This window comes from Urocitellus parryii, chromosome 9 (assembly GCF_045843805.1).
Source record: "Urocitellus parryii isolate mUroPar1 chromosome 9, mUroPar1.hap1, whole genome shotgun sequence".
Classification (NCBI taxonomy): domain Eukaryota; kingdom Metazoa; phylum Chordata; class Mammalia; order Rodentia; family Sciuridae; genus Urocitellus; species Urocitellus parryii.
In genome coordinates, this window is record NC_135539.1 from 36,260,558 (window position 1) to 36,278,007 (window position 17,450).

Here is a 17,450-nt window from a genome sequence, read left to right on the forward strand (position 1 = left end):
TTGGTAATGACTTCTTTCTAGTTAGACTGTTTTCCCTTTTGGTGTTTTGTTTTTGGCACTAGAGACTGAACCCAGGGGCACTTTTACCATTGAGCCCCATCCCCAGCCCTTTAAATTTCTTTTTTTTAATTTTGAAACAGGGTCTTACTGTTGCTTAGGACCTCCCTAAGTTGCTTCGGTTGTCCTTGAACTTATGATCCTCCTGCCTCAATCTCCTTTGTGTCCCAGATTCCAGGCATGTGCTACTGTACCTGGCTATGTTTTCCTGTTTTAATTGAAACCTGAGGGAATTGACTCTCTGCTTATAAATCTGAGCATTATGGGGTGGCATTTTATATCTACAGTGTGCCAGGTGATGTAGTACCAAACTGATGTTAGACTGATTTTTCATAACTGGGGCTTGAAATCAGCAAATTATTGACATTATGAGGCAAGACCCCCTTCTTCCAATTGCTGAACTCTCAAGTTGTTGGCTAAAATCTTACAAAAGATGGTGTGAGAATTTTTGAAACCCTGATGAAATATACAGTCCAGTACTATTGGAAGGTATTTTCTTTCTTTTTTTTTTCTAACCCATTTCTTTCTTTTTTTTTTAAAGATAGATAGAGAATTTTAATGTTTATTTTTCAGTTTTCGGCGAACACAACATCTTTTGTTTGTATGTGGTGCTGAGGATCGAACCCGGGCTGCATGCATGCCAGGACGTGTTATTTCTCATTCCTTTTTTTTTTTTTTTTGAGAGAGAGAGAGAGAGAGAGAGAGAGAGAGAGAGAGAGAGAGAGAGAGATAGAATTTTTTTTAATATTTATTCTCCAGTCCTCGGCAGACACAAACATCTTTGTATGTGGTGCTGAGGATCAAACCCGGGCCGCACGCATGCCAGGCGAGCGTGCTACTGCTTGAGCCACATCCCCAGCTGGAAGGTGATTTTCAACCATGGATCTCACCATCCAAAAGTAAATAGTAATTGAACTTTTTCCGCCAGTGGGATACAAAAGAAAGCATATTTAAAGTCCAATACTGAAAACCATCCATGATCCATGAGGATGACAGTAAGTAAAGTATAAGGATTTGGCACAGCAGGATGAACATTCTGAATGAAACATGAAGGCTCTCAAGTCCTGAACAAATCTATGCTCATTTCTATGAATAAAAATATTGTGTTTTCAGAGATGAAGTTATTTGAGCATCCAGTTTGTTAAGTTGCATTTCAAATGGAATTGGGTGCTTTGGTGTGTAAAGGAAACTATGTTGAATTTTCAGTCTCCAAACTGACACTCCATAGTTGAATTAAGGGTTTTTTCTGCATTTCTCCTCTTAATCTTGTGATAGACATGGTCCTTTTGCTGGACCATGTCTATCACAAGATTACCTTAGTGTTAATAACAGGAAAGGTAATGCCTGTGTCCAAGAAAAATTTAGTAATTTGACTCCCCACTGTCAAAAATTTACCTGGGGCTCCTGTGGGGCAATCTTGATTGGCTCTCAGAGATTAAGGGGACTCTTTGGGCCTCCTTATTCCTCATTTGAATCACAGTCCTGTTTCATCATCTCTGTGTGCTTTTCCTTCTCTTCCCCCATTCCCTTTCTTGAATTGTAGACAGTCATGTTTCCAATGTCCCTTTTCCCTGCAATATGCACACATGTCCTCCTACAGATTCACGTTTCCATGTTTACCTGATCTATTTCTCCTTCCTTTTCTTATGTCTCTTCCTATTGTGCCACAAAACTGTAGCCTGCTCATCCTTTTTCTGTTTCTCTTACATTATATATTTAAAAAGCAATAACCACCAATTGGGATGGATTCATTCCTATATCCCTCTCAGCTTTTGAAGTCTTTTTTTTTGTGTGTGTGTGTGTATGTGTGGGTTTTTTTTTTTTTTTTTTTTGTACTCAGGTGCACTTGACCACTGAGCCACATCCCTAACCCTATTTTGTATTTTATTTGGAGACAGGGTCTCACTGAGTTGCTTAGCGTCTTGCTTTTGCTGAGGCTTGCTTTGAACTCACGATCTTCCTGCCTCAACCTCCCAAGCCTCTGGGATTACAGGTGTGCCCCACCGTGCCTGGTTTAAAGTGTTTTTTAAAAAATATTTATTTTATTTATTTTTTTTTAATATTTATTTTTCAGTTCTCGGCGGACACAACATCTTTTGTTTGTATGTGGTGCTGAGGATCGAACCTGGGCCACACGCATGCCAGGCAAGTGCGCTACTGCTTGAGCCACATCCCCAGCCCCAAAATATTTTTAATTGTAGATGGACATAATACCTTAATTTTATTTATTTATTTGTGGTGCTGAGGATCCAACCCAGTGCCTCACACTTGCGAGGCAAGCTCTCTACCACTGAACCCCAACCCCAACCCCTGAATTTTTTTTTTATGAATATTGAGGATATTTTCCCCTATAATGTCATGTTAACCATCCTCATATTCTCTGGGGATTCTGGATCAGTGTCCATGCACTTTCATTATGCTTGATAAATTCTAAACATTCTGAAGGGTCCTCATTTGCCTTTTACTGGATTCCTTGTATTCTGTTCAAAATTCTCTGCTTAGGCACCCCCTTCTTTAATTCTGCCAAGATGAACCACTTATAAGGATCTAATTGACACATCATTCCCACATGATTTGGGTTCCAATTACTTTTCAATAATGGAACAGCAGGAGCAAGGGACTTTATAGGATCTTCTTGATGGAGATGCCATTCCTTATCTATCATTAGCGTTTTATCATCTGTAGTTAGCAGAATATTTAAAAGAGCTTAGATGTCTGCCCAAGTAGAAAAGTGTATAGCAAAAGTAGGAACATCCATCCACGTATAGCTACTGGTCAGGGGGACTCAACGACTAAGCCATATCCCCAGCCCTATTTTTAATTTTTTATTTAAAGACAGGGTCTTTTTCTGTGGATCTTCTCTTTATGGTGAATGACAACTTTTCCAGTTTAGCAAATATGATATTGAGAATGGACCATAAGTCCAGTAATGTCCTCTTGGCTGACCACCCTGATCTACACCTCCAAGTAGACACTGACTTAGGGAATATTGTCTTGCTCCCAGGATGCTCCTTGGCCAAACTGAGTGCCTGGTTGGGTCTTACAGAGAGAAACTGGTCTTGCCTTATTTGCTTATGATGGAGGAGACCCAGCTCCAATGGCTCCTTTATCCTCTTTGATGGTGCAATAGCGTCTACACTAGCTGGGGGTAGACTTAACACATCCAAAATATTAATTTTTTTCATTTTCCTTTTCATCCTGAGTTTTTTTCCTTTGTCCAGGAGGGGAATAAAGTTTTCCCCTCTATTCTGTGCTATCAACTTATTTCTTCCTTTCTTAGACTTTTCATTAAACAATAGCATAAAAGTTTGTATGTAAGGGATTCCATCCCATTTATTTGATCTTTTATAAAATGACCCCAAATGTTAAGTAATTGTTAAGAGACCATCTATCACCAGAGTCTAACACATGTGCAGGCCATGCTGTGTTACAATAGCACACTGACCTCTTCTTAGTCATGGAATAATATTTGTAAGTCATCTAGTCACCTAGTATATGTCTCAGAAGACCCTCAGGTGGTGTGAAAATAAAGGAGTTATAACAAGAGGGAAATCAAAACACAAACAATCTAGACCAAACAAATGAGCATTCTCCAAACAGACAATATCTTGGAACTTTGGCTCTCTGAATCTTATCCCACACTGACTGGTACCCTGAAAAGAAAGAAGTGGAAAAAAAAATTAAAATATTTATTTATTTTTAGTTTTAGGTGGACACAATATCCTTTTATTTTTTTATGTGATGCCAAGGATCGAACCCAGTGCCTTGAGGATGCCAGGTGAGTGCGCTACCATTTGAGCCACATCCCCAGCCCCAAGAAGAGAAAATTAATATAACCAATGAGGTAAAATAGCTTAGTAAACTCACAAATGGCTAAGAGATATTTTTACCCCATGGTACAAAATGACCCACACCAGGTTAAAACAACAAAACCATCTTAGCCCCAAATAATGGAGATGTGAAGACATTCATTGTCCCACCACACATGATACATGACATTATAAGAAATATTTATTTTAGCCCCAAACAATCATATTTGTTTAAGCTCTACAGGTAATGCTGTTATAGGGTTGAGCCCTTCTGGAAAATTGAGGCAGCACAAAAGTCCCCCTTTGAACCCTGGTTCTTGAGATCAAGTCAGAAAGATTTCAGACCTGTTGCTTAGAGTAACAGACATGAAACCTCATGTCTGGAAAAAGGAAAGGGGACCCTCTAAAGGGAGAGAGTGGGTCCTCTCAGGAGAGGGACAGTTTTATTGGGGACCCCAGTTCCATTTCCAGACAGTCGACAAGTTTACTACTTAAATTTTGACTGACAGCAGGATAACTTCAAGCTTTCAAGTCCCCTGGTTCTAGTTGGATTCTTAACCATAAAGTCTTGACAGATTTTATGGTTAGGAAGAATTATCCTTATCTCCCTGAATTCCAGGATCTAGTGTCACAAAAGTATCCTTCTTCAGGCTAACCTGTGGTCCTTTTAATGACATTTCAGGCCTGCATTACTCCTACAAATAACAGGTAGTTTGCTGAGGAATGTGACATATCCTGTCCACTTAAGCTGGCAGGGATGCAGGTAAATTGCTTCTTGGAAAAGAAAGCATGTGGGAGTCAGCAAAATGTTCCCTTTTTATAGAATTATTTCCTTAACCTCACATTCCCATCACTCACACCTATCTCTTATCAATCCTAGTAACATTGTAAAACAAGAACTCCTACTTATTGACACTGTTGGGTGTAATGCAGGAAATACCAAAGTTTTAAGAGTTAATTATTTCAGAGGTATACCTAGACAAGCCAAAAAAAGCATTATTTTAAACTTCAAATTTCTTTTACATCACTATGAGAATCTTGAATAATTTTAATAGAAAATGATAGGAAAACTGCACAAAGGTAGTAGCTAATAAGCTGGCCATATATCTACATAACAATATTCTTAATTTTATCTGTGGAAATAACCCAGGATCACCCAAAGAAGAACAGGCAAAGGCTTTTTTTTTCAGAGCTTGCCACAGCAAGGGAGTCCTACCTAGTGTTTTGGCTGACTCAAAGGCAGGAGGAAAGCTTTATGTTGGAAACAAGGAAAGCTTCAGGTATGCTCTGATTACAGGCACTGGCCCAGGGAAGCTGGAGGAGGCTAATTAGAAGTAGGCCATACAAACCGTAGAAATAATCTTTTAAAATATTCAAAAACGGGTTAAAAAATGGTGGCTGATTAGGGCTACATATTTGGCTTTCTCTGGTTGGTTCCTTAAGGAAGCTGTCACTTATTGTTCAACTCCTGGTAGTTTAGGGCTGACGGTTGCAAAAATCATATATAAGAAGTTATAAAAGTTAGTTTCCTGGGTCATTAGAAGGGAGGGCAGCTGTGCTTTGTGGGCTGCTTACTGTAAATAAGAACTTCCCCGAGTTTTCTGGGCCAACTGCAGCTGTAGTCGGCCTGAGTAATTTTCACGCACGCTCTGGCTAGTCCCTTCCTACCTCCAGTCTCTCCTAGGTCCTAACTTCAGGATCACCTTAGGCCATGGTTTTTACAGGAGGATCTCCTGAAACCTGACACTTTTTTCAAGCATTCCTTCAGGGTGTTTATGGAGTTAGGCTGCCTCCGATTCCTCATCCATGCGATGGAGCTCAGGACACCCATTTTGGTGTTGTCACGAGGACTGAGGAGAGGTCGAATATTCTGTGGGTGCGTGGCCTGGCCGGACTTTGGTGGGCAGCCATCGCTCACTCCACAAGATGGCGCAGGGCCGAGGTCAGATCAGATCCACGAGGGAGCCACGAGAGGGACGACAGTCTAGAGGAGAACATGGGAGGGGGTGAGTTCACCTACAGCCTTAGGGTCCACGGGTGCCACGGAAGCGTCTTCCAGTCAAGACACAGTGCCACGTCTGGCCCGTCCAAACCGCTCTGCACCGTGGCCGGAAGTGCATCACGGGGGGGGGGGGTGTGCCGGAAGCACCCAGCCGCGGAGCCTTCTGGGAGTTGTAGTCTAGTTCCCCCTCGTCTTTGGGGGCTCTTACATGGTATTTGACGGGTCGGGCTCGGATGTGCGCATTTCCGGACCTTAAGTTGTATCTATTGCGCCGGGGGACTGGGCACTCCCATACCTCGCTGAGGTGTGCCTTCGGTCCGGGACTGTGTGGAGTACCAGGGTGGCTGGCACCCACTTGCTGCAGAGGCAGTTGGGCACCAGGCAGGTGTAGTGTGGGTCCCTTGGGACTCAGTCGGACATCAAAGTGTCGGGGTGCCTCCGACTCGGCTAGGGGATGCCACAGGTAGTGGGTCCGGCAGCCACAAGCAAGTCTGTTTTCTCACTGACTCTGTCTCCTCCCGCAGCTCGCCTGGTCGGAGCCCACCGTCCCCTGAAGGTGCGTGCACGGACCACTTGGACTCCGGTGAGCTGCCTAAAGGTCACCCTTCTTTCCCTAGAGTGGATTTCCTTCCGACCCTTGCCCTGGAGCTTGTCTGCACATCCAGGTCTCTGAACTCCACTCCTGCCGGGTTCAGTGTCTGAGTCTCTAGGGGAGTGGGGACTCATGGAGGGAAGCCCCCTGTCCCAGTAGGGGATGTCCCCTTCCTCTCTAACCTTCTCTCACGCCTGCTGACCCCACGCTATAGCCACAAGTAGGCAGAGAGAGATGAGGAAAATGAAGAAGTTTTCGGGAAGTGGTTTTTATTTCAGGGCTCTGGGTTCATTCAAAAAACATTTGCTGAGACCCTGGGTCCGATTGCAGGGGAGCAAAGAAGTGGGTTCCCTCCTTAGCTTGAGTCTTGCGGAGCTGTTGGTCACTTTAACAAATTATCCAGACTGGACGAATGGATACCCAGCGGTATCAGTTCCGACTTGAGAAGGGTGACCGCAGGTGGGACTTGAAAATAGGGTCTGCGCCGGTGAAACGGGACAAAAGGATATTCCAGGCTGAACAGCATTTGTAAGGATGAGAAGTACAGGACCCCGTGTCTTGTCCGACTTCGCATGGCAGAGAAGGTTGGAGCCGGTGGAGGAGGCTTGCGGGCTCGGTCGAGGGGTGTGGTCTTCCCAGGCTCCTTTCTGGTGCAGGTGCCGCGCGGCTTGGCACCGGTGGATTTGGGTTTGGGTCACCATATACTTGCAACAAGTATAGCTGATAAGGGCAGGATTGAGGCAGTGAGAATTGGATAGGCAGAAAAGTTTCAGATATATAAAGACGGTTGAGATGGGATCCAACATGAGCAGGACAAGAGTACCTTGCCTCCTTTTGCAAAGTAGGTGGAGTAAGCAGGTGGGAGACAGCTTAGCGGTTTAGCAGAGACCATTATTTTAAGTCACTTGGTGTAGAGAGGTGCGCAATGACCAGTTGGGATGTAATGCAGAGTTGAAGGAGAATCAGTCTTTCTTTGATGCTTTTTTAGGACAAACAGGTTTGAGCTGGGGCGGGATGTGTGTGGGGGGAGAGAGGGGAAAGAACAGGAACTATGTATGATTCTAGATTGAGCAAGTGTCTATTTGCTTTAGATATTCTAAGGAATTAAAATCTTATAAACACTATCGAAGCATTTTGGCATTCTTCCACTCACTAAAAGATTACCAGTCCTAAAATTTCAATGTATCCTTCTATGCTTTGTTTAATCCTAGGTATGAATGGTAGCCAGAAACAATACATAGGATTATTTTGTGTGTTGAACACTTTTGCCTATATCGGTTGTCTTTTTCTTATTTGATTTTAGTATTTCTTCATGTTTTTTAGGCATAAATCCATTTTGGCTTATACACTTTGTAAAAATCTTGAGTAGAATTTGATAAAACTTCTGACGTTATTTGGTGTACTTTTGAGTAAGTATAAATCCATTTCATTTAATGTTTAGTAGTTTATTCTGGTTTCCTGTTTCTTCATCAGTTGATTTGAGTAATTTTCATTTTTCTAGACTATTGCCCCACTTAATTTTAATCTATGGTGTTAAATTTTATGGTAATTTCTTATAATTAAAAAATTTACTATTTATGAAATTGTTTCTTTTTTGTGGTTTTCTTCTTGTTTTGATTGGTTGTGTCTGAACTTTGTACATTTTATTAGTTTTTAAGTTTTTAATTCTTTTTAGCTATACATGACAGTAGAATGTATTCTGACATATTATATATACATGGAGTATAACTTTCCATTCTTCTGGTTGTATATAATGTGGAGTTACACTGGTCATGCATTCATAGATAAATATAGGAGAATAATGAATGAAAAAACATACACTTTTTGATACCAGGGATTGAACCCAGGGGTGCTTAATCACTGAACCACATCCTCAGCCCATAGTTTTAAATTCAAACCAATTATTTATTTAATTTTCATGAAATTTCTGAATAATTGGGGCTGGAGTTGTGGCTCAATGGTAGAGCACTCACCTAGCATGTGCAAGACCCTGGGTTCAATCCTCAGTATCAAATAAAAGTAAATAAAATAAAATAAAGGTATTGTGTCCAACTCCAACTACAACTAAAAAAATATTTAAAAAATTTCCCAATAATTTATTGTGGTACTTTTCTTTTTAACATCTTATGGTCCTAAGATATACATTAAATAAAAAGACTGAGAGAAACAGGGTATGGTAATGCCCTTCTGTAATCCCAGCTACCTGGGAGACTGAGGAAGGATGATTACAAGTTCAGAACAGCCTCAGCAACTTAGCAAAGACCCTCGGCATTAAACAAACAAACAAACAAGCAAACAACAACAACAACAACAAAAAAAAAACAGAAAAGAAAAAAGGCTGTGGATGTAGCTCAGAGATGTAGTGCTTGCCTAGCATGCACAAGGTCCTGGGTTCTATCCCCAGCACTACAAAAAATAAAATTAAATAAATAGACCGAAAATTAATGGCATTCAACTTAGGAGGCTTACCTAGAAAAAAAGTAAACCCCAAAAGAATTTAAAAAAAAAAAAAGCATAAGCCGATTTTTTTTTTCCTCCTTCTTTCCCCTACCCCATAACATTAGGGATTGAATAGGACCTCGAGGTGCTGGGCAAGAACTCTACCACTGCGCTACATCTCCAGGCCTTTTTATTTCTTTTCGAGACAGGGTGTCACTAAGTTGCCCAGGCAGGTCTCAAACTTGTGATCCTCCTGTTTCAACCTCCAGAGCAACTGGGATTACAGGAATGCACCACCACACCCAACAGAATTTTTCAAAGAAAGAATCAAAGAAATAATAGAGCTGGTACCAAAAAAAAAAAAAAAGTTCATGCTGTCAACATATTACCTGAATCAAATCATGATGAAACATTAAAAAAAATCTAAATTGAAGAACAACATAATTATAAAATAATTGGTTTGTAACTCTTAAAAATGTCAGTGTTCTTGAAAGAGATTGAGGAAATTGTTCTGGACTCTAGGAGAGGCATGAAAAAGAAAGCAGTGAATATATGAAATCCAGAAAGGATATTACTGGGACAAGTATAATGTAAATAAAGGCAGTGGGCTTGACCATGGTGTTGGATTCCTGATTTTCCTGATTTCTTATGACAATACTGTGTTGTGTGACAAAATATCCTTGATTTTGTGGAATTTCACATTTACTTACACCCTTCTCCATTTATAAAAAATGTAAATCGAAGAACAACATCATTATAAGATAACTGGTTTGTAACTCTTAAAAATGTCAGTGTTCTGAAAGAGATTGTTAGATAGGTAGAGGAAATCTCTAATTGTTAGATAGAGATTTCCTCTACCTAATATCTAGATTTCCTCTACCTATTTCAAATAGAGATTTCCTATCTGAAAGATAGAGGAAAGACGAAAAGAAGGATGAAGTAAATTGTTATGTGAATGAGTCCAAGATGGCGTCCCTGTAGTGACCCCTTCATTATTCATTTCTTCTCAGCAGGCTGAGATATCTTAACTCAATGGCAGTCAACATCTGTTATCCATAGTTACGTAAAACCATCTGGTTATCAAGACCCCAAGTGGCTGTGACTCAGAGATACCCAGGAGTAGCCTTACCCTATCCCCATGCCAGAGACCTGGAAGGCTCAGTGTGAGGTGGCAGAGCCTCACTTATCTAATGTGTGCTCCGCCACCTCATGGTGGAATCATCTTCCTCCATCAGCCCTGAGAAAAATTTCTTTACCCGCTACACAAATGTGGTAAGATGTTAATATTGGAACATCTAGATGAAGAGATTCAGGGATTCTTGATACGAGTCTCAAGACTTAAAGTTAAAAGTTGTGTTCAAATAAAAAAAAAATTTAAAAAGGTCAGTTCTTGGAAAGGATTTGTTAAAATTAATAAAATAATTAGCTTCTATTTAAAACTAATAATTTAGAGGAGTTTGGGGCTCAGTTGATCAAGGGCAGGCAAAAATAAACCATTTCTGGACATGAAAAAGACCATCTCAGAAACATTTTTTTCTAATTTTAACAGATTACTTTTAATTATTTAATACCATAAATTCAAAAGTAAGTGGGACAATAGTCTAGAAAAATGTAAATTACTGAAATTTACAAATACCTCAAATGAACTATATATGCATATTACAAAAATTTTAAGTAGAATTTGATAAAATTTTTAAAAATGCGGACTTGGTGTTTCTTTCAATGGGTATATTAAAAAAATTTTTTTGTAGTTGTAGATGGACAGAATGCCTTTTTTTAAAAAAAATTTTTATGTAGTGCTAGGATGGAAACCAGTGCCTCACACATGCTAGGCAAGCACTCTACCACTGAGCCACAGCTTCAGCCCCATAATGGGTATATTTTTGACAATGGATCCATTTCACTTGATGTTTAACAATTTAAATAGTTTTTTTGCATTTTTTTTCTAATTTTATAGATCTCTGCATCAGATCTATGTAATATTGAGTTTCTTTTGATATTTGTTGAGGCTTGTTTTTTTAGCTTGTTAGTTTTTATAAATATTCCACATACATTCCACATGTGTCTAACAGAATGTGTATTCTCTAATGTTAAGAACATTTTTCTGTCTATATTCAATAATTGGGTTTCTAAATTGTTATCAATGTCTTCTGTATGCTATTTTTCCTATTTTTTTTCATTCTAGATCTTATTTTCCAAAACTGGGTGTTAAGATCCTTTGCTGTGGGCTGTGGTTGTGGCTCAGCAGTAGAGCACTTGCCTAACATGTGTGGGGTGCTGGGTTTGATCCTTAGCACCACATAAAAATAAACAAATAAAGTAAAGGTGTTGTGCTCAACTATAACTAAAAAAAATCCTTTGCTGTGATGGTTTGTCAGTTTCCCTGGTCTTTTTTTTTTTTGTTTTATGTGACCTTTGCCATGCACTTCCATTATATATATATATATATATTTGCATACAGCTGTGAGGTGGAGTTAGCATCTGTTCATTACTCTCTCTACAGAGTATTGTTTTTTTCTCACTCTTTGCACATCTCATCTTTTTCTCTTGAAGGCTTGCTTAGATGTTGTATGGGACAGAAGAGACTGGACATGGGCTCAGTTCTGTTGGGCTGTCGTTGCATGTGGAGCTGGGAAGTCAGGACGATGATTGAGCCCCATCCAGTTAGCATTGGAGTGGGTGGTAGGTTTGTTGTTGCTATAGTTACCTGCAATGGACCACTTATCTCATAATTCTGTAGCATCACTTTGCGCTTCAAGCGGAGTCATCCCCTCTTGACTGGATCCTGCTATTGATGGCTGTTGCTTACTTCTCAGAGCCTCCCAGCCTGGTGGGGAAGGGCAGAGGTGCTCTTTGTTACCTCAGTTTTAGGTGGGTCCTGGAGTCTCAGAGATCCTCCTCTTTTTCTAGAGGTGGGATACCCCTAAGCTTGAGCCCAGAACACATTTCTGCCTCTCTGCCATGGCAAAATGCCGTAGGCTTTACCATGCTCTGGGATCATAAGGGTTTATTACCCTCCCCTAGCAGCTTCCGCTTCTGTTCCCCAGAACATTCTGGATAGCTTCCTGAAGTTCCTTCCCGGGCAGCCATGCCTTCCCCGAGACCCTCACTCTCAAGGGGTGTATCTGGTCTTTGTCTCAACCCTAAGCTTTCTTGTGAGCACCCAGTAGAGGCGAGGCAAGTGTTAGTTGTCTATTACTGTGGAACACATTTCCACCGATGGAGTGATCAATACCTGTCTTCGAGCCCACAGTTCTGCAGGTGGGAAGTTCAGGTGCATCTGGCTGGGCTCTACACCCAGTGCCACAAGGCCAAAAGCAAGGTGTTGGTGGGCTGTTATGCAGAGGCTCTGGGGAAGAATCTGCCTTCCAGTACATTCAGGTGGTTGGCAGGGTTGGGTTTTAGGACCCAGGTCCCCACTTTCTTGCTGGATGACAGCAGGGCCCTCTTTTAGCTCCTTCGAGCCACCTGCTTTCTCTCTCATGGGACCCCTCCATTTGCAAAGCCAGAAAAGGAGCTCAGACTCCTCTGTGCGCCCAGTCTTTCTGGCATCTCCTTCTGCCTGCAGCTGGGATGGAAAGGGCCCTGCTGATGTCCTCACAGGAGCCTCATTGTGTCGTTTTCTTTCCTTTAGTGTCTTGGCCAAGGCTTAGGGCCAGACTTCAGGCTCCCTCCTTCCTGCACCGGCCCGTTTCTTCTCCTCCAGAGAGGTTCAGAGGCCGAAGCTGAGCCTCCCACAGAAGGTAAGTGCTCCTCCAGCAAGCAGAGCTCTGGCAACCGAGTGCCCTTGCATCCTAGGGACAAAATAATTCTCAGTAAAGAAGATGACTGGAGAGCAAGAATCCTCTTTCAAAAGCAAGATCCCAGGGCTGGGGTTGTGGCTCAGTGATAGAGCGCTTGCCTGGCGTGTGTGAGGCCCTGGGTTCGATTCTGAGCACCACATATAAATAAATGAATAAAATAAAGGTCCATCAACATAAAAAAAAATTTAAAAAAGCAAGGTCCCTATTCTGAGGTGTCTCTGTGTAGCTCAGGGCTGCAGGTGGAGGGGGTCAGTAGAAGGCAGCCATCTATCTGTGCCTGAAACAACCCTGATCCTTGGGGACAGTGCCATTGGGTGATACCCTCACATCAAAGGGCCTTCAAGGATTTAGTGGAGGATTTAGGGGGATCTCCCGACACTTGGAGGAAGACCTCCAGTCACGGCCATCTTTAAACTCCCATGAGGTGACCTTCACTTCTTCCTTCTGTGTGGTGAGACTTTAGTTCTGCCCATGTTACTGTTACTTCCATGTATGTCCCCCTCTTAAACTGTGGTTACGGCATATTGGTTGTTTTCTTTTGTGGGTACTGGGGATTGAATTCAGGGGCACTAGACCACTGAGCCACGTCTCCAGCCCTATTTTGTCTCTTATTTAGAGACAGGGTCTCACCTCGTTTTTGCTGAGGCTGGCTTTGAACTTGTGATCCTCCTGCCTCAGCCTCCCTAGCTGCTGGGATTACAGGTGTGTGCCACCTCACTTGGCTAATGGTTGCTTTCTTAACCAGAGAATATTTTTGTTTTTCCTTCTCATGTTAAAGACTAGAGGAAGTGGGTGGGAGAGGTGTTCAGAGCCCACATGCTCTCTAGTAGCTGAGCCAACCCTGGTGACCAGGGCTCCTGTGGCCATGCAGGGGCTACTTCCATCTTCCCGCTACTCATTGATAAAACTTACCCCTTCATCCCTTCTTGTGGGTTCCTTTCCTCCTGTGGAAGGGCTGTGGTAGGCTCATGGGAAGAAAATACAGTAATATGATGAATGTGTGATATGAAATATTTAAATATTAAACAATGAGCATGTGTTATTGTTTAAAAAATTAGAAAATGCCACTGCTTAATAAAAAGAAAAATCTCACCATGCAAAAATAACCACAGGGGCTGGGGATGTGGTTCAGTGGTACAGTGCTTGCCTAGTATGCATGAGGCACTGGGTTTGATCCTCAGCACCACATAAAAATAAAATAAAGATACTGTGTCCACCTAAAACTAAAAAATAAATATTCAAAGAAAGATAACCATAGTGAACATTTTCATTAGACTTTTTCTTTTATGTTTAATGTGCTGAAGTTGATATATACAAACAGGAAACAGGACAGGCTACTGGTTTTAACCCACATCAGTGGGTCTGTCTTCCTGTATCAGTTTTCTAGGGTAGTGATAAGAAAGTACCATAAACTGGGTTGATAAACCAACAAAAACATGTTGTGTCATGGTTGTGGAGGCTGAAGTTCAAGATCAGGGTGTTGGCAGGAGGCCAGATGGTGATATTTTGGGGGGTGTTCTCAGAGCTCTGTGCACTGCCCCAAAGCTCCTGCCTCAGTGTTCCTCACAAATCTGGGTGGCTGTCCTCACTCTGACTTCTATGCCATAAATCTCAAGCCCACTCAGCTTCCCTGGGTCCTCTTGGTGCCCAGGAGACCCTGACATTCCTATTTTAGCAAATGTTGGGAGTGCAGGTGACCCCCTTCTACCATCCATTAACTACTCACCAGGTTGCTGCCAGTGGCCATGGCTGGCTTCTGGCTTCTGAATCCTTCAGCTCTGAAGCTGGTTTCTGATCCCGGATTTACCCAGGCCCCAGGCTTGCACAAGAACCCTCTAGTGACCCACAGTGTGCCTATGAGTTTCCCCATTGGGGCCAGCTCTCTTGCCTTTCTCTCAGGCACCATCAGGGACTTCTTGCCTGCTTCTCTTGGAACTCCTACTCTGTGCTTGGGAGGGGTGGACACTTCTTTTGTCATGTCCCTCTCCTAAAGGTAGGAATTTGTTAGGGTATATCTAGCAGCTCCCCAGAATTTGGGGTGTTTAGGATTAAGCTAAAATTCCAAAGCCTCTGGGAAAATTCCACCCACCTCCTGTTACCCTCTGTGGATCACACTCATAGATCCTGCTTTTTTCACCTTACTAGTATTGCTGGAAGATCTTTCCATGTTAAATTCATTTTCTATAATATTTTAAATTGATTCATAACATGGCATGCTTTAACTGAATCATAATTATTAATCAACCTCTATTTTCAAGATGGTAGATAGTCTCTAAAAATTTTTGAAAAATACTTTCAGGATTATTTATAGAGTTACCATAATTCTGCAGGGTTTTTGTGTCTCTCCTGAATTCCTGGATCCACTCAGGAACTGAGCCCCCTGGTGAGCTTGCTGACTCTGGGGAGAGGCTTCTGAGACCAAGGCCAAGTCTGCTCAGGGGAGTGATGGGGGAGGTCAGGCCGGTGCTTCCAACAAAGGTGCATTTGTTCCTCTGCCTTTGTGCTCCTGATTCCTGGGAAACAAGGAGACAGGCAGAAGGATGCAAGAGCCAGTAAAATCACCCCAAGTGTATTGTAGGTGTCAGAGCCCGACCAGGGCAAACAAACCAAATTTAGCAGGGACTGAGTGGCGCAGTTCATAAGCTCCCTTTAATGAACTCTGCCTCCAGAAGCCCATTTTTATATTTTCCTGTGGATTTCCTCAACTCTGAGGGCAGAACTGATGATAGAAGCTTTGGACTAGAAGATTAGTAGCCTACAGATATTTAGAAAATAACACCAGGGGGCTGGAAGTGTGCAGAGGCCTCCTTAGCATGTGTGTGTGAGGGGTCTGGGTTTGATCCCCAGCACTGCAAAACAAAACACGATCTTTTAAAAAACATCATATCTGAAATGCCTATTTGTCGTAGAAAAGCTTAGAAAAGTCATCTAAGTATAAAGAAACAAATGTTAAAGTGATCATTATCTAGCCAAGTGTAGTAAATGCCCATAATCCCTGGGACTCAGGAGGCTGGGAGGCAGGAGAATCACAGATTCACCACCAGCCTCTGCAATTTAGCAGGGCCCTAAGCAATTTAGCAAAAGACCTTGTCTCATAATTAAAAGGGCTCAGTGGTTAAGCGCCCCTGGGTTCAATCCCTAGTACAAAAACAAACAAAAAAATCATCTATTCCCCAAAGCTAATGACTACTACCATTTTATCTTTTATCTTAGGTCATTTCAGAGATTGAATCCTGTGTGTGATTTCTGGTTCAAATAGTTTTCAAACCCCCTTTTCAGTTATCAGCATGTTACTGATAGTTTTTTTGTGTGTGTGTATTTTGTTTTTATTAGCTATATAATAAATGTAGTTATTTAGCAAGTCTTCTATATTGGGATGTTATTTTCTTCCGAGTTTTACCAAATTGTAATCTCAGCAGCTAAATCTTTGCCCAAACTCATGAGTGGTCCTTCAGAAAATTTTCTGTTAAGGAAATTTCTGGGGAGTAGAGGGTTGTAGTAAATTGCACATCGATTACTGAGACACAAATGTATATATTCATTGAAACACCAAGCCTTGCTGGGTGTGGTGGTGCATACCTGAAATCCCAGTGACTCTGAAGGGCTGAGGCAGGAGCATTGCTAGTTTGAGGCTAGCCTGAGTGATTTAAGCAAGACCTTGTCTCAGAATAAATAATAAAAAGAGTTGGGGTGTAGCTCAGTGGTAGAGCAACCCCGGGTTCAATCCCCAGTACTGCAAAATAAAGCAAAACCAAGCTTTACAAGATTGGTTCCATTTCTAAAGCAAAGGTTTCGCTGTGATTATGGGGCTGCTTCACAGAAGCCTGGGATGAACACACAGGAAAGTGGAGGCCCCGAGGCCAACCTGGCTCCTCATGTCATCTTCTCCCCACCCCAATGTCTGCCTCACAGGTGCCTCCTTGCCTAGGACTTCAGGGAAGGATCATGTCCCAGGTGAGTGTGGCATTTCTTGGGACTGGGCTTCATTTCACCAGGGATTTCAGGATCTTGAAGAATGCACCCAATCAAAAAAGAACGCAGCAGAAGCCAGGATCTGTGAGAATAGGAAGCGAATGATCGCTCAAGGCCCTGGGGAGAGCAGGGGAGATACACTGCAAAGGTTGTCAGCGTGACATGGCATCCTGTCAATGTACATTGACATTTCTGTAACATTATTAAAAAGGCTGACTTCGTTCAATACAGGATTTGTGTTGTCTGTTTGGGATAAGCATGTCATCTTCTCAGGGGAAATAACGTTTAGGCATGTATTTTGATGTATTTGATGGATCTTCATATGTGAGATGTAGCAGAAAGTTTTCCAAGTTATAACCTGGAAATGAACATGATGGCAGAGCTCTCCTGACTTCCCCGAGATCAGCAGCTGAGTGTGTGGGCGAAGGAAGATGTTTGCAATCACAGCTGTTCAGGGACTGAACGGTGTGGGTCCACAGAAGCAACTGACCTGGACTGACACCCCATTAGCTAGAGGAATGGGCAAACAAATCGTCTGTTCTTCAAATTATTTTCCATAATAACTTTTGACAGATGGAGAGGGAATGGCTCAAAGTTCCAGTCTTCGACAGAGACGTGGAGGGAAGACAGTCTGGGATCTGGCTTTGGTTCCTCGAGTCTGAGGAGGAGGCCTCCTGTCTCTCCTTGGGGCTCAGTCCTCCTCATCTGTTCTTGGCCTCCTCTGAGTCCTTTTCCTCTTGTTGTAAGGGTCTCCTGGTGATAGTGGTATTGTTTAG

The 17,450-nt window shown here is 42.2% G+C and overlaps 1 long non-coding RNA gene across 1 annotated transcript; it reads left to right on the plus strand.

Annotated features, from left to right (window-relative positions):
• Window positions 1–6,087: 6,087 nt before the first annotated feature.
• On the plus strand, window positions 6,088–16,695 carry LOC113195586 (uncharacterized). The gene is made up of 4 exons (XR_003302423.2): window positions 6,088–6,172; window positions 6,393–6,451; window positions 12,534–12,642; window positions 16,615–16,695. It is a non-coding gene; the product is annotated as an uncharacterized LOC113195586 (long non-coding RNA).
• The last annotated feature ends 755 nt before the right edge of the window (window positions 16,696–17,450 follow it).